Source organism: Branchiostoma lanceolatum, chromosome 2 (genome assembly GCF_035083965.1).
Source record: "Branchiostoma lanceolatum isolate klBraLanc5 chromosome 2, klBraLanc5.hap2, whole genome shotgun sequence".
NCBI classification, from domain to species: Eukaryota; Metazoa; Chordata; class Leptocardii; order Amphioxiformes; family Branchiostomatidae; genus Branchiostoma; species Branchiostoma lanceolatum.
In genome coordinates this window covers 18,716,865-18,734,737 of record NC_089723.1, presented here as the reverse complement: position 1 = coordinate 18,734,737, position 17,873 = coordinate 18,716,865, and the positions used below count along the sequence as shown (strand labels likewise).

Genomic DNA, 17,873 nt, shown 5'->3' with positions numbered 1-17,873 from the left:
GATCTACCCAAAGGTGGGGCTGTCCTGCCCCTATGATTCTGGAGCAGGGTCTGGCAGATGCTGCATTATCATAAGCACTCATCCTGTCAGGCAGGAGAGTGTGGGATTGACAGGTGAATGGAGGGATGAGAGGGCCCAGCAGGGGCTCACCATAGGACAGCTGCCAAAGCAAAGGGATCACAGACTGTCATCCCGCCTCATCTGCAAAATAACCTGAAAAGACCTTCTATCTTCTGGACATCCCAATTACAGTAACTTTTCCTGGAAGATGTATCTAACGTTATTTTCTTCTTCTTCTTCTCCTTCTTCTTCTTTGTGTGTGTGTGTGTGTGTGTGTGTGTGTGTGTTGTGTGTGTGTTGTGTGTGTGTGTGTGTGTGTGTGTGTGTGTTGTGTGTGTGTTGTGTGTGTGTGTGTGTATGTGTTAGTGAGTGTACTATGCCCTTGGACTTGCATACCGAGGACTTAGCATGCTAACATTTTGATACCATGCTTCTCACTGAGGATTAATCTATGCACCCACCTTGGTATCATATTCATAGAGGTCAGTATGAAAAAGATTATTGGTCGATGTCAAGGCAGCTAACATCCTAAACTAAGGACAGAAAAAACTTCTTTGGCCAAGCCTAATGGTTTGATCTTTAGCACTCAGGTTTCCAATTTCCTAAGAAACAAAAACAAGTTATTAGCTCCATGCTGCACCAATAGACTGCTAAATGCTAACATGGTTACCACATATAATGTTACTGCCTATATCTTAAGTTATTTGACTGGAGTTGACCTTGTCCTCAAGACACATTCATCTATCAAGTCGCTCACCTAAATTTGCTAAAAGGAAGTAAAAGTAAATAAGTTTAACGCTCCATGATTACCTAGGAAACCAAATAACAATTTGTTTCTTGTTTCATCATATACTGAGACCCCCTTCAAACTTGTTGCCAATACACAAAAGACAGCCAATACACAAGAGACAGCCAATCATCTAGCGAATAGAATTATCTTCGGAAACTGTTTCCCGAGCGCTTCTCTTTCAAATCTATTAATGAGTTCCTTTTCAATACAGGTGTTAGCAGTATCTGATTCAGACCACCTTCTTAAAGGTATCCAGCAGTATGGGGTCTTTATTGTCATTAATTAGTACTATCTACTAAAGACAGTCCCAGGGGAGGAGACAAGACAGGGGAGGAGGAGTCTTAGGTAATCCTCAGGTGTTCAGGGCAAAGTGGAGACCTCACACACACACACTGATTTGAAGAACTTTTTCTTGGAAGATCAAGGGTTGTATACCTAAAAATCTTAAGGAAAGGTACAGCATTATAGGTACAAGTATAAACACTAGCATTTTAGGTACAGCTAGGTTATACACAGCCTTACAAAGCTGCATGTTCACTCTCACAGAACAAAATTATCTCGAGATTGAATGTAGTTATATTTGAAGATTACAAACTGTTGACTTACTATACTACTGTCAGACTGGACTAGACTTGAAGATTTTGAAACACTGTGACTGTGAAAAATGACACAGACCATTCAAGCTTTAAGGGCCCTTCTTCCATTTTCTATGTCTGTCACCACCACAAGAGAGTTTTGCAAGTAACTACCAAAGTTACTAGATAAAGACTTGTTATGATGTCTGAACATCATGAGGAATAACTTTCTTGTCAGCATTGATAAGGCTGCACCAAGTAATTTATATGGATGACGTCCGCGCGCGCATTGATTTTGGTCTGTTCCAAGAAAAAAAACAAGAAATTGCGCTTCCTGTAACTATGACCAAAGAGTTCCTTTTTTATTTAATATATTTCTGCAGGCCTGCAAAATCAATGGGATATGGAAAGAAACAGGACAGGACAACAACTGCTGTTCAACTTCAACTGATTTATTCAAATTATTGCTTTTTTTCATGATGGATCAAAGAATTGTTAGTTGTTACACTGTGTTCTCAATTTGCGTCCTAACATGTGTCGTCGACTATTATATTTCAAATCTAGGCATCTTGTTTTTTTCGGCCCTTCTTGTTTTTTTTTGCGCTCTCGCATTAGATTTAGGGTCTCCAAAGGACGTCATCTATAAAAATTACTTGGTGCAGCCTAATACATAGCAACCCTTGCAGTTGCAAATGCCTTGCTCTTACAGAAAATTTGCAATCATGATAGAAACTGACCATCAGGACAAAACGATTACTCCACTTCCGTTGCCACTTTTTATCCACTTTTTATCCACGCTGACGAAATGAGGTTAAGGGCCTGTCACCCTGTATAAGAAGCGGGTCAGTGTGTTCCTGTGTCTCCTGAGTTATAAGACTTGAACAGATGGCGAGTCTGACAGCTTCATGCTCAGCTCTAAAACTGGTAAGTCACACATGGGTCAACTGCAAAAACAACTGTGACCACTCAGCAAGACCCCTCCTTACAGCCTGTGCCTCCTTTGATTCCTTCCTTCAAAGCAAGTCCTTATAAGACTCTGGGCTGGGTCAACTGTATCAACAGCCCTGATGTATGGACCATGGCATCTTGGTGCTCCCCAGCGTTCCCCGGCCTCCAAGGAGGCATTTATCCCACTAGTGGCTAATTACTAACAAGTCAAGGGAAACAACATTCCTGCTAAGACTCTCAGTAATTCCTGGTAGGAATGTGGGGAATGTTATGAGCCATGCCCTTACCCATCTTATCAAGGAGATGACAGTGTATAGCCAGATCAAATTTTAGGTTTTGGTATCAGATATCTGTCAGCGTCTAAAAGTAACGCCATTGCTTTTCCTAGAATTTCGAAAATCTTGGGTCTTCAAAGTTACTTACCGGTAGTGCAATTGTTTAGTTCGCAGAAAACTCAATAGGGAAGCTCAAGCTTTAACATCCCCTTCCTCATTCAGTGGTTTACCCCCAATACTCCCATTAGTCCCAAGGGGGGTACTAAGGGGCCTCACCAAATAAGGCATTTCTGGTCATATGACCACTGGGGATGATACACCGATACTGTAAAAGGGGAGTCAGGCTGTTCATTACTATTTTTTTGCAAAGTTTATTGAAAGTAGCGATACATACCACTAAGTACAGTACACTTTCAAAACAATATGACAGCATTGTTATATGCACCGAACCTGAACAAATCAGCTCTAATATCTATACTCATTTTGTGAATATCTATAATAATCCTGAGCTCATCTACACCTGGGTACCTTTCCTTTTTCAATTTTCAAGGCTTTCTTCATTTTAGTCAATTTCTTTCCCACTCCCCAAATCTTTCATCTGTTAAGATTTCCTGACTGCCCCCTTGAAGTTTAACATAAAACAGCTCCAAGTTTATCTTAAGATTTCCTGTGGATGAGAGAGGGTTTCATGAAGACATCTGTACTGTCAGTCACGCTGACAGGTGTCCTTGGCATCAGAGACTACAGCAAGGGACAGAAGAAGTTAGATCACCAAATAAGGTATCTTTGCCCAGTGTCTTAATTTGTCCAGCATTCTTAAAGATGCCTGTGGTCTTAATTGTCTGTACTCCGTAGACTTGAAGAATTGCAACAATTTCCCTTGTCACATGTTATGTGGTTGCTTCAAAATCATGTGGACGGTTTAAGTGATGCACCTGCTCACCTGAGGACCTCTGTTTAAATACACACATAAATCTCAAGTGTAGGAAATATCTATAGATGTAAGGAACTTGGGGAGAGTCCTTGAAGGAGTGTGATTTGTGACCTAAATAGGACTTCCCTGTCTTCCTTATCTTCCCAGGAGTACAGGATGTCTTGAAGACACTGCACAGCTGTGGGATCACGTCTTCAACAGTAAACAGGGTCTGATCTTAATTAAATAGGTTTACTTACCTTCTTAAAAAGACTTGTATGGCGTTCTAGGTATTTGAAAGATAACCGAAATGTACAATACTTTCTTTCCATGCAGTTTTGAATTATGTCCTGGTACCTAGCTCCTTTACCATAAATGGGCAAGTTCTTACATCTTCCTGTACATGTGAGGAACTAAGGAGGTCAGACAAACACCTGCTGACTAAGGTTAACACTTCTTCACATTTGCCATGTTGACATGACCATACTTGTATAGCTCAAATTTCCTGTCAGTGAGGCCAACATGGTAACCCCCTGACACTCTCCTGTAGTTTCTATAAACCAACAGTCTGTCCACTACCATCCCCGTCTGACAGACAGTTGTTCCAGTATTTCTTAAGTTCTTCTCAAGACGTCTCAGGGGCAGCAACTAGCCACAGACATATATGGTCATCCTTGCCCTTATCTAGCCCTACACACTTTCCATGGCACAGTCAGGGCATGTTTGGACAGACAACCTTGATGACCTTACCAAACAAAGTTGGCTGGCTCGAGGCATCTGTTTCGGCCCACTATGTTTGGTATGGAGGGTTTACGGCCACAAGTGAGATCACACACCCCCATGTATAACTGAAATGGCCCTAGTATGGATTTTACATGTCATCAAAGTATATCTTAGCAATGCCTATAGCAAGAGAATATTGTGCAAAGTTATTCTCCTCTACACCCTGGTTGCAGCAATGGGCACCATGCCAATGTAAACTTAGCCAGCCTTGGTTTTTTTAGGCTGACAAGGCCTAGAAGTTATCTTGATAAGATGTTGGAGGAAAAGGTTGTTTACTGTTGTCGTACAGTTCAAGTCAGGACCACCAACAGACAGCCATCTTTTCTGGCTCCTCCAGTGGTGACATTTTTTTTATCAACTCAGTTGTTATCTATGAAGGGAAGACCTGTTTCCCTTCCATGTGTAGACTAATGACTCGTACACAAGTTGTGGATAGACGGGAACTTACAGTGTTTTTCTTGTGAATAGTGGGATATTGGAGTAGAGACACTCTCACAGCCATAAGTACAACCAGACAGAACAGTGATACACACATAAACATCTATAAAGAAACAAACAAACACAAGTGGATTTCAGTATTTCAAGCAAAGTGATCTACTTTTAAAGAATGCAGCACTTGTCTTCTGCTTCGATGTTTTGACAGAAATGTTGAAACGGACATTTTGTAAAATAGAACAAATGACCCATCAATAAACACTGCCACAACATGCAATGTATTCAAACAATACATTATCCCTATGGTATCATATAGTCTTCTATTTGTTTCCACAGGACCTTTGCAAAGTTGAAACATCTTGCATAAATCTTGCTCTAGTTTCTACTGCAAATGGATTGATCCTGAAGGGGGAATGGTGCATGTTGCAAAACACCATATTTTGTTTAAAGTCGGTAAATCATCTCACTGTATCTTGGCTGCTCTAAAGTAAATCCTTCACCATGAATCAACCAACGGTATTTAATGTCAGGAATCTTTTCCCATGTCAGGTGGAAATACTCAGCACCATATACACCACTTATCGGATGGAATGTATTTCTCCAACAGCCATGAGTAACACACTTCCCAGGGACCGACCTTGCCACTCCAGATGGACTATCTCCGATCCTCATATAGCTTGTCAATTCAATTATACAAACTGAATGTTTAAAACGGCAATTTTCCAAGTATTTCACAATAAGGAGACCTCCTTGCCCCGGTACTCCTGCTATGCACTTGTGGAAGCAGTAGGGTGGAATGTCAGGTCACAAGGAGACCATGTGAGCCTGACAAATGGGCAGAAATCCCATCCAATGAACTTGAACTGGCTGAACTTGTAAGCACCTGCTTAGTTTCTGAGATGCCTGACATCCTGTATTACGTGACAGGGCCTGCATAGTTAGCACTGCAGCCTGTTCGGAGCCAAATTAGGTCACAGTGGCCTTACAGTGCTTCTCTTGTCTTCTGGGTTTTCCCACATGTTAACATGCCCAAAGGTGACAACTTCAGTTAAAATCATATCCAGGGGGCAGCTCATAATTTCTGACACTAAACATTCACTGGCGGTTCTGTTATTCATATACTGCGGGTAGTGCTAGTATTAGTAAAGATTCAAGAGGGTCTGCATGGGGGGTACCAGTGCAACGCTTTAAGCTGAATTCAGAAGTATTCCCTACGTATCACGCTAAAATCAAGGCAGGCAATAACTCAAAATTTGGTCGCCTGTCTACGAATTACATGTGTAAGACAGCTTTCCATACTAATTACGGGAAATATAAATGGGCTGCCTACGCCTTATGGAAAAGAGCATGCAGACCCTCATACAAGTAAAACATGGAATTACTAGTAGCTCTTTACTAGGTACACGGTAATAAGATTTATAATCCAAGGATCAAAAGGAATTTCTTGACAGTTGCTAATGATAATGATGGAGTTAGTTTGAATAACAAGTGTTGATGGACCTCTCGCAAATGACTATGAATGACACCTCACAATCAGTACAACAATAGACTGATTAACATGTCGGATTAACACTTTCACTATTGTCCATTTCGTATATAGTGAATACCCCTATAGCACGCTGTTCTATTGTGCTTTGGCTTCATCCCAATGTCCTACCTATCCCAAAGGAGATGACTGTATTGTTCAAGATGACAAAGACCACCTCAGAAGGGAAGCCAATGGAGAGGGAGAGGGGATAATGAAGACACCCCAGGTAAATGACAATTGATATTGACTGGAACAACAGTCCATTATTCCGTCGTTTCCACAAATGTAAATTTCCCCGGTAGCCCGGGAAGAACAGAAGAATGGTTCAAACAATTAACGTGAGAAGACTGTCACGATGGCATGCAGTAAAAAAGGAAACCCCACATTTACACCTGTATTTGTATTGCCAAACAATGGGACGAATCACAACAGGACATTAATAGATAACCATTTCACCTTTCTTATCAAAAGATATCGGAAAGTCAACTCCACTAAAAATATGTAAGTATCCTCCAGAAGTGTATTTTCATGAAGTAACAAGCAAAATAAACATAAAAATTTTGTTGCATACTGCAGCATACACTTAACTTGTCCTTTCTTTCAACACTTTCTTGTGGCCACTAGTTGCGAAGATCAGAAACTTAAGATTTCTGTAGAAAACGGTTCCACTTCCAGGCACAAATAACCTCTCTGTAGAAACTTTCCCGCGGAAAAAATACCCCCAAGGACAAGACGAGGAATTTTTACAAGGCCTTGGGTGAAATGGGATTCATTTTCTCAGTTGGTAAAAATTAACAGTGTTTCGCACCTCTTTCAAGATGTAGCAGATTTGCATAATGAATAGAAGAAATTTAATTTGCATAAGACTGCCTTTCTTTAGCTGAGACATGGGAAGAAAGAGCCAAGACATGGAAGGAGGTGTGTGTGTTCCCAGCTATAGTATCAATGGGAGAGTTTTCACTTTGCCCCAGGGAATACACACAACAGTCCTGTGAGAGGGAAGCCCTTCACTGCTCCATGAGAAAATCTTGTCAAAGAAGATTTTACCACCCACATTACACTGTATTACCATGTTCTTTGTCTTTTGCTTTCTTTTTCAAGAAAATGGACTCAGAACAAATCTTCTCTTTTGTACCTGGATGTGTATTTTAAACTAAAGACAAAATCATGAAAACAGTTACTGAATTCTTCAACTCAAAAATTTTCAATCATGACGATCATAAATTATTGAAATCAATAATGGCCAATTATCAGATACGGGTTAATTTGCCAAAAATGTAAGAGTGCTTTCTTTACAGGATGGGACCATAAAACCTCCTTGGACCAGGTAAGGAGGTAAAAGAAGGACAGCGCAGCTGAGAAAACACCACAACACAATGTCTCATGTCAAACATCACTGCAATAAAACCTTATCTGACAATCTACCTGTTCTTTGACTAGCTTTGAAAGGAAAGGGAAGGGTGGATCATTTACGAGGCAAGTCCTCAAACAATTCTAGTTTCTTGGAAATCACCTACCAGAATACCTGATAAAGACCAATTAGACTGTTAAAAGATTGAATCGTAACTTAGTGTTACTGTTTGAACAAAGGTTTAAACCTGAATTACGCATATGCTGCACTGCATTGTCTCTCCTGTATATGGTTAGGTCTAGGAGACAATGTAAATCCTGACCAGACATTGGTACAATGCGGGGAAACAATATTTTTTCGTCATAAAAAGGTCAAACAAATCTAGCCCATAGCAGTGCCCTTTTCATGACCTGGTATGTCTCTGACAGGGGCTTCCCATTCATGGGGTGGGAGGGGCCTCACAGGGGGAGGGACCCACAATCAAACACTGACCCCCCCTCTGAGGTGATAATGACTAAAACATGCACTCCCCACCCCCAGTGAGGGATGACCTGCAAGGGTTTGAATATTTATAGGACACCAACTTGTAAAAAACATCCCAATTAGGCAAATTTTCTATTTTACCAAACAATAGCCATTAACACTGCATCATCACAGCCCATACTGATGAGGTAGTTTTGGAAACTCAGAGGTGGCGGATCAATAAACAGTCACACACTGGTCCATAACTAAAAAAAAGTCCAATCCAAGAGAACTATAATCTCCAAGCAGATGTCAGGGTGGAAAATCAAAACATTTTCTGACGTACTACTACCTAGCTTCTCGGGCAGTCCCTTGCTGTCAGAGAAGCCAGGCAGTCAGAAAATGAAACAATCTTCCAAGGAAACATTTACTCAGAGATTAGAGAACTACAGCTAAAGATGAGTCATTGTGGGTATCACCTACAGTTCAGTACTTCTAATACTAGTATTACAGTGCCTTACTTATTTATTTATTTATCCTTCTAACAGAACTGTCTGTAAGTATTGATATACCTGCATACATTATTAAATATCACAGTAGATCAAAGTCTCATGGGTCTAAACATCAGTAAAGACAGGAAAATGTATTTCATTTAGCGACTAAGCTACTTTGAAATTAAGCATAACTCTTTTCTCTGTAAAATATCACATATCTACACATTTATAAGGGTCTGCACAGAACATCAATCTTGGAAAAAAACAACTAAGCAATCGCCACATTTTCAAAAATCTTCCAAACTAAAATCTATGTTCACAAGTAACACATGATATGAACGAAAGGACTAATAGTAACAGGTAACTTTTGAAGACAAGTTTGTTTTGGCATCACAGAATATCTACTTTATCATGCGGAATGGGAACTTCTGTATAGAGCTAAGTGATGAGTCCTGTCAGATCCAGACATTACTATTCCATAAAAATCGTTAAAAATGCATTGTTAATCATACAACTTTCCCAACAATGATGAATGGTTGAGTTTTCCAAGGATTTTCCACCTATTTGTTCCATTGTTCCCCTTGCCGACTATTGTTGGAACACCTGCTCCAAAACGGCAAGTTCTTTCATTTCTGTCTGAAAGGGACAGTTGACAGAGATATAATGACATATAATTGGAGAAATTCAATCCAGAGAACAAGACATACCAGCTTCCATTATTTTCCATGAATAGAGCCATGAAAGAGATATAATTTGGCGTAATTGCGAGAAAATGTCAGAATCGGTTGGAAATGGTGTTTTCACCTGGCGTAAACAGTCCACGGTCCCTCAAGGACATTTCGGATGAAAACTACAACAGCTGTTTTCAAGAAGTAACCTTTGGATGTCACAAAGGTGGATTTGCAATCGTAAAAACAACCTATTCATATTGCCAGGTTGAAAATACGCATTGTGGAAGATTTGTGTACAAAAGGTCTGTTCAAACATGTTGTGACAAGAATTTTGTTGACTGTATTTAGGGAATGTCAGGCTGTAGCTAGCTTGCAAGTGTGGTGGATGGTACTAAGTAATTTACTTTAAAAAATGGAAAAACCCTACATTATCTATATGGATATGTAGAAAATACATAGTCCTCAAAGCTGGACATATATAATTCTTATCCGCATCATATTGTTCAATTGCAACTTTCAAACCATAATATGGAGGTTTATGTTATTTTTCTGCAACATCAGAGCATTAAGTGTTATTCCAGTACTGCACCGTACTTGGACAGATACATAAACGTGTCATGAAAATCGAACTATTCCATACATAATTCCAACCCAGCCCGGACTTTGCAGGCCAGCTGCCTGAAGGAACATCACAGCTCATGTAGCAATGAGGACCCCTAGCAAGTATGAAACAAACTGCATGCAGCTCTGGGCAAGCTTCAAGAGCACCCCCTATCAACTTACCCCCAGATTACATGTAATAATATTTAACCTTGCTGCAACTAACTCTGGGTTTACACATTTTATACATATCAAGTCTTTCCTTTTCAGTAATGTTTTGGGAACATATTGTCTGACCTGACTTTTTTTTGTGTGCACTTAATAAACATACAGCTGTTTGTCCAAATGTCCATAATTGTATAATTTGTGGTGTATCAAACACAAGACAATACTACATTAGACTCAATTAAAGTTACAGTATATCTAAAGTTAAGTATAAAAGTTATGTTCATACTTATATCTCCTATGATTATAGCATATGATAATGTAAACACTTTTCCTACAACTTATATCAAAAGAAAACATGCTTTCTAACTTCACTTGAAAGTTGTTGGAAAAAGTCATTCTGATTGAATATGAATCTAAGTTAAAGAAGTCCAAAAGGCGGTGTTATTACCTTCGCCGAGAAGGTTATGCAGAGGGTAGCGTTTGTCTGTTTGTTTGTCTGTTTGTTTGTAGTGGCACAGGATAACTCGAGAATGCCTTAATGGATTGTCTTGATATTTGGTATGTTGGTAGGTTTTGATGAGACCTAAAAACGATGAGATTTTGGGCCCCCTAGCGGCTTCTTACGGTACTGCAGCGGAACTTCCTGTTTTGATATCTCGTGTTCTGGATATGCTATGGAACTTATTTTTGAGTGGGAGATAGATCTTTGGACAGAGAGTAAGTGGTGTGGGTTTGGGCCCCCTAGCGGCTTTTTTGGAACTGCAGGAGCAGGTTTTGCGTCTGACTTTGAAAGGGAATAACTCAAGAAGGGCTTGATGGATGGTTATGATTTTTGGTAGGTAGATAGCTTGAGTGATGATGTACATGATTAGACACTTCTTATGCAAATCAGTATCTAATTTGCATAATTAATGAGGAAAGTTTATACATCCGCCAAATTCCATGATAGGACTCTGAAACATGTGACATATGTAACTGGGGAAGAGAAACATATTAATTGATATGAACTATGCAAATGAAGACCTCATTTGCATAATTAATGAGAAAATACTATAACATGATGGCCTTGATGGATGGTCATGATTTTTGGTATGTGGATAGCTTTTGTGATGCTTAGTATGATTGGACGATAATTATGCAAATCAGATTCTAATTTGCATAATTAATGAGGCAACTTTAAAAATCCGCTTTGTTCCATGATATGACAATTCAAATTGTAACTGAGGAAGAGAGGACTGTTGATAGATAGAAAATATGCAAATGTGGGCCTTATTTGCATACTTAATGAGTAACTTCTATTATTCCACACTGGCAAAAGACGGCAATTTCATACATTTAATCCTTTTTTGTGGCATCGGGACGTTATGTGAATGTGAACATCGTTGAATCAAATTATGCTAATAAGGGCCTCATTTGCATAATTGATGATAAATTTATTCAGCTCATACTTTGGACATGTTATATTTTAAGACAATGAACTGGTATGATTTATGATTGATGAGAAACACTCCTAATACGTCAGTCATAAAGGTTAAAATCATTTGGCGAAGGTATGAGGTCGTGGAACTCTAGTTTTCCACTAGATTATGTATCAATGAATAAATAATCAGCAGACTTTTTACAGAATTTTGCTTATGGTGAATTACACAAGGTGTGTTTTTTAAAACAATATGATACTCACTAAACCCTTGCAGACCCTACCCATGTATTCCCTATGTGTAAACATACATCTTTAATGATTAGTATTTTTGGCATAGATGAGGGGGGTTTAAGCACAATAAGAAGGCCAATTGTTGATAAGATATAAAAGAACACAAAGCAAGACGAGTTTTCTTAACCACCCTGACATTCGTTTTGTAATCTAACTTTTGTCAGGCCTTGTCAGGCACATTGTAATAAGCCATAAGCTGAGGTTGTTTAATTTAATCAATCAGGAAATAGAGGGTCATATGGGGAATTCGGTTGAATACTGATTGCTTTTTGGTGCGCATTGGACTAGTGGGTACTTAATCGTATACTGTAAAAAGTATTCATTTTTACTTCCTAAAATTATCATCTATTGGAAAGTAACTCCCCCCCCTCTGGACTTTAGGACTCCTTTAAACTGCCATTGCCAACAAAGTCCAATTTTTGTGTTGGCAATTGCATATCAACTTTGATTCAGAATGCCTTCTAACTATAAATCCACATACTATGCCCTCGATTATCTAAAAATTTCTATATGTTTCCTTGTGAAATGCTCTTCTTCCTATAAATTATGGCATAATCAATTGGTTTATAAGGCCCCATTCATGATTCAAATAAGTAAACGGTTCAAACCATTTCTGATATATTCCGGATTGAAACGGTTTACATTTTGCTTCCGCGATGCAAACCTGCACCCACGCTGAAAACAGTTTTCATCAAATTTGCATATTACGCAATGTCTATTGTGGTCCCGCACCGCCTCCAAATGTCGGCCGGCCGTACGGGTAACAAGATTTTACAATTATAAAACGCGGTCAAAATATCCCATCAACAGCTAAAACTTTCACCTTTCTGCACGCTAACCAAGAGTTGACTTTGATCGGCACTGAACTGCTGTCCTTCTGGCCCCTTGTTATTTCATCGAACACCTTCTGGTTCAGATGAATGCCATCACAAGTTTCCTCTGGACCTCCTGATCCCTCCAAATAGATATTTGTTAGAACCCGACTTGGGGGCCATAGCAAGATGTTACGATTAAAAAATGCGGCCGAAAATCCGATCGACAGCTAAAAACTTTCACTCTTTCCCTCGTACCCAGATGTACGACATCATAAACATCAGTGTGAACCGGTTCCGTAACGCTTTTGCATTCATGATAACAATTCCGCGAAACCGTTTTACTCTGAAGTCTGAACCGTTCTAGACTACCTAGCGAGGAGGTTCAAAAGTAAAACGGAACGAACCGTTACGGAGCGTTCATGTTCACAAGTAAACTGGTTTACTTTGCTGAAACGGTTCAAACCGTTTTACATTTTCAATCATGAACGGCACCTAATCATCCAATTGGTATATATATCTGGCACTACAAAAGCCAATACAACATCTCCTTAGCACTGAGCATGGATATCTGATGAAAGAGCAAAACTATTGAATCTGTAAGCACTGTCTCTGATGTAACCAAGAGCATATATTGCTCTAACATCTAATCTATATACATTTGTACATACATTTTATATTGCAGTGTTTTATGAGGGCATATAGCATACACTCACTCACTCACTCACTATCCGGTTTAACGTCTTCTTTTCCCCATCATCTGGGGGTTTGACATATACAAACTACTTATCTAACTTCGAAAATGCTTTGCCCTCATAAATAACGTATTCCTCTGCAGGGCCACAAGCTTTACCTAAAACAAGTCATTACCTTGGAGAATATGAACACTATTGTGTCCTGTTAAAAGTTAGTTATAAAATACTGTAATTCAAAAGTGGTTCAGAATGCATGACTTAACCAGCTTCTTCAGGTGATAGTACCTTAAGAAATAATTCAACTTTGCCCACCAACATGCTCATAACTCTCAGTATTGTTTCGTTACTTTGTCTTTCATACATTTACAACTTGATTCAAAATTGCTATCAACTTCTATGTTCAATGTCCTCCTCAGACATAGACTTCATATAGAGATTATCTAGTAAGGTAAAGCAGTCATCCTCAATTGAGGAGAAGCATGATGCTTTTCGAAGTAGCTAGTGGTAGTGCAATGCAGCCCTCTGCGTTTCTGCCAAGCACACCAGGTCACCCTTACTCTTCTCGACAAGTGTGTTGGGTACCAAGATAAGGAACGTAATAAGTTAACAAACAGATCTCCAGCTGTAGTAAGTCAAACAGGTGTTGGACCTGTTTCTTCATGGGAAAGTCAATTAAAATACACTTTTCTGTGTAACAGTATTGCATACCTTTATTTCGTTGCCATTCCTTCAAATCATCTGTTGCCATGGATATCACAATCAGCACCAAACTACCTGTACTGTAAAAAGGACTCTTATTCAAACATAGGACCCTGAAGTTTCTACCATCAGATTAGATGGAGAATCAGAAATGACGAACATTTCTCTAATTGCTTCTGGTTATGGCAATTCTTAAATGATTTTCCTTACTACTGATTCCTTTTATTCCCTCTGACCAAGTCCACAATGTTATCATCCTCTGGTTAACATTCAGCCTGCTAAGGTAGCCATTTGGGACCAAATTTGTATTGGTTACTAGGTTAGGCAGCAGGGAGAAGGTTAAAAGTAGTAGAGTCTGGTTTGATAAAAACTGTTTGTGAAATGAGTCGGATCACAGCACAGAAGGAGAAAGAGAATGTGCCGTCTTGTATTTTAAAATCAGCTAAAATGTGTCTCAGTTGTCTCCAAGCAGATGTTGAAAGGCAAAATCTTATTGTTTTTTATCTTCATTAGGATGCCGAAAATAATTCCTTAGGATGGTTGTTTGTAACATAAATGCGGAGCTAGAAAACATGACGCTTTTGTCTTCCAACACCTGCATGGAAATAAAGTCCTGGAGAAGGTATATCAAGGCTTCTTGAAATTGTGTCAATATTTTTTTGCAGTTAGTAATATATAATACCGTAGTAGTGTTGTTAGAGGCTGTCATTTGTCAACTATTTTCTTGTATACAAACATTCTTAACATTGAATTGACTATTTAAGGTCTCCATCTGATAGAAAACGGTGAATGCATCAATCACAAACTATATCTGCAAAGCACAGAATTTTTTTAGCATCTGCAATCTGGAAACCACCAAGCTTTTTTAACACCCAAAACACCTGTATGCTATCAAAAGTCAGAGTTTACACCTGTCTCCTGTGAAGACAAAGAAAACACAGACAAATCTGGCTTTGCATCTCAATTCCCTATTAATCAGCACAATAAAAATGATCTTCAACAAAGGAAGTAAAACTAGAAGCGAAATTAAAAACTCTTTTTATAAGTATAACGTTAACTCATTTTCTGGAGTACTAATTCATATTCTTAGCATGGTCTGGTGATATATAGAACATTTTCAGATAAAAGAAAATGCATGACAAAGATTTCTCTCAGATCACATTATCACTCCACATGGTGAATAGACAAGAGACAATCAAGACAGAAACCCCATATTATCTTTGATAAAAGCAAATAATGCCATCTCAAATACTCAAATTATTACACCTTAAAGCTTTAAAATGTTACGAAGAAGAATTTTCGAGTTAAAAGAGCAGTTATTACCTGTAGTTTCAGACCTTCCCGACATCTCTGCCGTGCCCGTCATCACTGGTCCCGTCTGTCTCCTCCCTTTGTCCCTCCTCATCACACTACACGTGCGGCACCACACAAAGGAAATACACGTCTGCAATCACTGACTTTTCTAATTAACACAGAATAGATCTATCCTTAAAATTACAAAATAAAGAAAAGGGAACGATAAGAAAGGGAAGGCATAGACATGCGGTAGCTGTATTGATTTCGCGGAGAAGTTGTTTATAATGACAAAGAACGTTGTCATCGTTAGAAAAGAGGTCGCGGCCTTGGCACAGAAAACAGTTCAGGCACACAGGAGATAACAACAAAGGCGATGTCCAGAGTTAATCTATCTTACCTCAGTCGTCCTGCTTTATCGTACCACTGCAGGATACTAGTAATTCTCGACAACACTTCCACAGAAAACACCTCCAGGCCGAGCTCTGACGACTGTTCCTCCGATCACGATGGAGCAAATTCCGAAACAAAGGAATTTCACGAAAATAGTAAGGAAAGGGCTGTTAAAATACGCTTGCCACGTATCGCATTAGTGCCAATCGCTTGATTATTTAGGTATCTTCTAGTACATTCAGAAGAAACAGTCCATACGTCAAAAATCCGAGTCCTAGCGACAAAATCTGGGCCCAATGTCGGATAACGGTCCTCCGCAGACGACAGGCCAGCATGTGCAGGAATGTTTCTGACGAAAACCCGGAAGTCGCAAAGTTCTGAAAGAGAGAATGCAGAAACTACGGCTCCGGAACAGTTTCTGGACATTCCTTGCCTCCGTCTGAATGAAAGTGTCGACAAAAATCCTCCCTTTGATGAAGAAACGATAGTAACATGTCCAGATTTCCTCAAGGTTCGCGTAAAGAGAAAGTTTGGAGACAAAGACGACTTTCTCCCGCCACTCCCCAACAGGCCTTTGTTTCCCGCTGGAGTCATGTGATCAAATCTTTGAACGGTGATTGGATACTTCAGTAAAGTTACAAGAAATTGCAATCTTGTAAGAATAGAATGTATTCTTGTGTTACAAAATCATTTAACAGCCATTTTGCACACATTTTATCAATTAAATGATCACCTTGCACACTTATTTCAACCAAAGTTACCCCATCAAGACTTCAGTCTTTCAGAGTATAAAGGTCGTTTGACGAGACTATTAGGTTTTCAGGGGGTGGATTATCTCTCACCCAAACATTAAATAAAACTAAGAAAACTGTCAAAAAGCGTTTTTAAAGTTACCAGAAAAATAAAAAATAGTATTTATTTTATCAGCAGTTAAATATTATGTCATTCAAAGCTAATTATTATTACTGAATATATAGACACCCCTAATATCGTTAAACTCTTCCAACAATCGGCCATTTTGCCACGCCAGCTGACGACGTGAGTGTTGCAAGTACAAGATCCGGTTCAGAAACCACCGAAAAGAGGTAATACAGAGCGCGCAAGATATCATTTTCTCCACTATGAAGTTATTCTATCTCTACTTCTAGCTTAGAGCCTGACTGTGTGTATAAAGTTGGGCGTGGTTGGGAGCTAACTTCAGTTTTGTCTAGTGGCCACTTCCTATATCTGACACGTTGGCAAAACCTTGTTGTGATGAAACATGGGGATCTCTGCATATAGATAAATGTAGCGCATGTTTTAAGTCGTAACTGGAGCTGTCCAGGTACGTAATAATTCAGAGAAGCTTCAATATCAAGGATAGATGGACTAGGCAGCATCATGTATTACGAATTAATATTTTTAGTCGCAACTTAATGCCCCTCCCCTTCCCAGCCAAAAATATAATTTTTAGTATAATAATTTTTGGCCAGCTTTATTATGTTCCAAATTCTTTGCTCTTTGCCCTTAATCCTGACTTCTCCTGTCTCATGCAGTTTCTTGGTGCCTGCATGACATAGGTACTTAATCTCCAAGCAGATGAATGGGAGGGTAGCCCCAAGAAAGTGTGCACCACTAGAAATGGACACAGTAATGCAGAAAAGGCCACAAAAGACCAAAAAAACAACCCTTACCAATTCATCTTTTTGGAGATTGATTGGTGCTATTTATACACCTTTCTCATGCAGTGGACATGATAAAATGAAAAGGAGGCCAATGAGGCAAACAAACCATAATCATTTAACGTTAAAGATTTAAATTTTCCTCCCAAATCACACAAAGTTTAAAAATATGATAGCCAATCATCAATATTATAACTAGTGTAATGCACAGAAAAGATGCAGCAATTAGAATCATGAATTCCCATAGTCCTGCCCTCCTCCCTCAAAACGTAGAAATGCAAAATACATACATGAAAATGCAGCTATTTGACGGACATGCAGCCACTTCCTCATAAATCGATTCTCAAATACCATGTTATCATAGGTTGAAATGCTAATCGTGATGGACAGTCAGGATGGGTCTAATGTTTGGCACAATGGCCCCGTTTTCATTCTACCATGTCCGCCGTGTGAGAAAGGTGTATTACCTCTGGTGGTGGTTGTGGTTTGCCAGTCTTCCCTGTAGTAAGGGTTGTATGTGGCTTGACCTTCACCTCCACAGGTCCCACCATGGTGT

General features: G+C 39.3%; 1 long non-coding RNA gene across 1 annotated transcript in view; it reads right to left on the bottom strand.

Annotated features, from left to right (window-relative positions):
- Positions 1 to 16,254, bottom strand: part of LOC136427730 (uncharacterized) — a 29,602-nt gene extending 13,348 nt beyond the window's left edge. Inside the window, exons 1-2 of the long non-coding RNA XR_010754502.1 lie at positions 15,664 to 16,254; positions 15,294 to 15,379 (exon numbers count right to left, since the gene is read on the bottom strand). This is a non-coding gene — a long non-coding RNA (uncharacterized lncRNA). The remainder of the gene's footprint in view (positions 1 to 15,293; positions 15,380 to 15,663) is intronic.
- Positions 16,255 to 17,873: the final 1,619 nt, after the last annotated feature.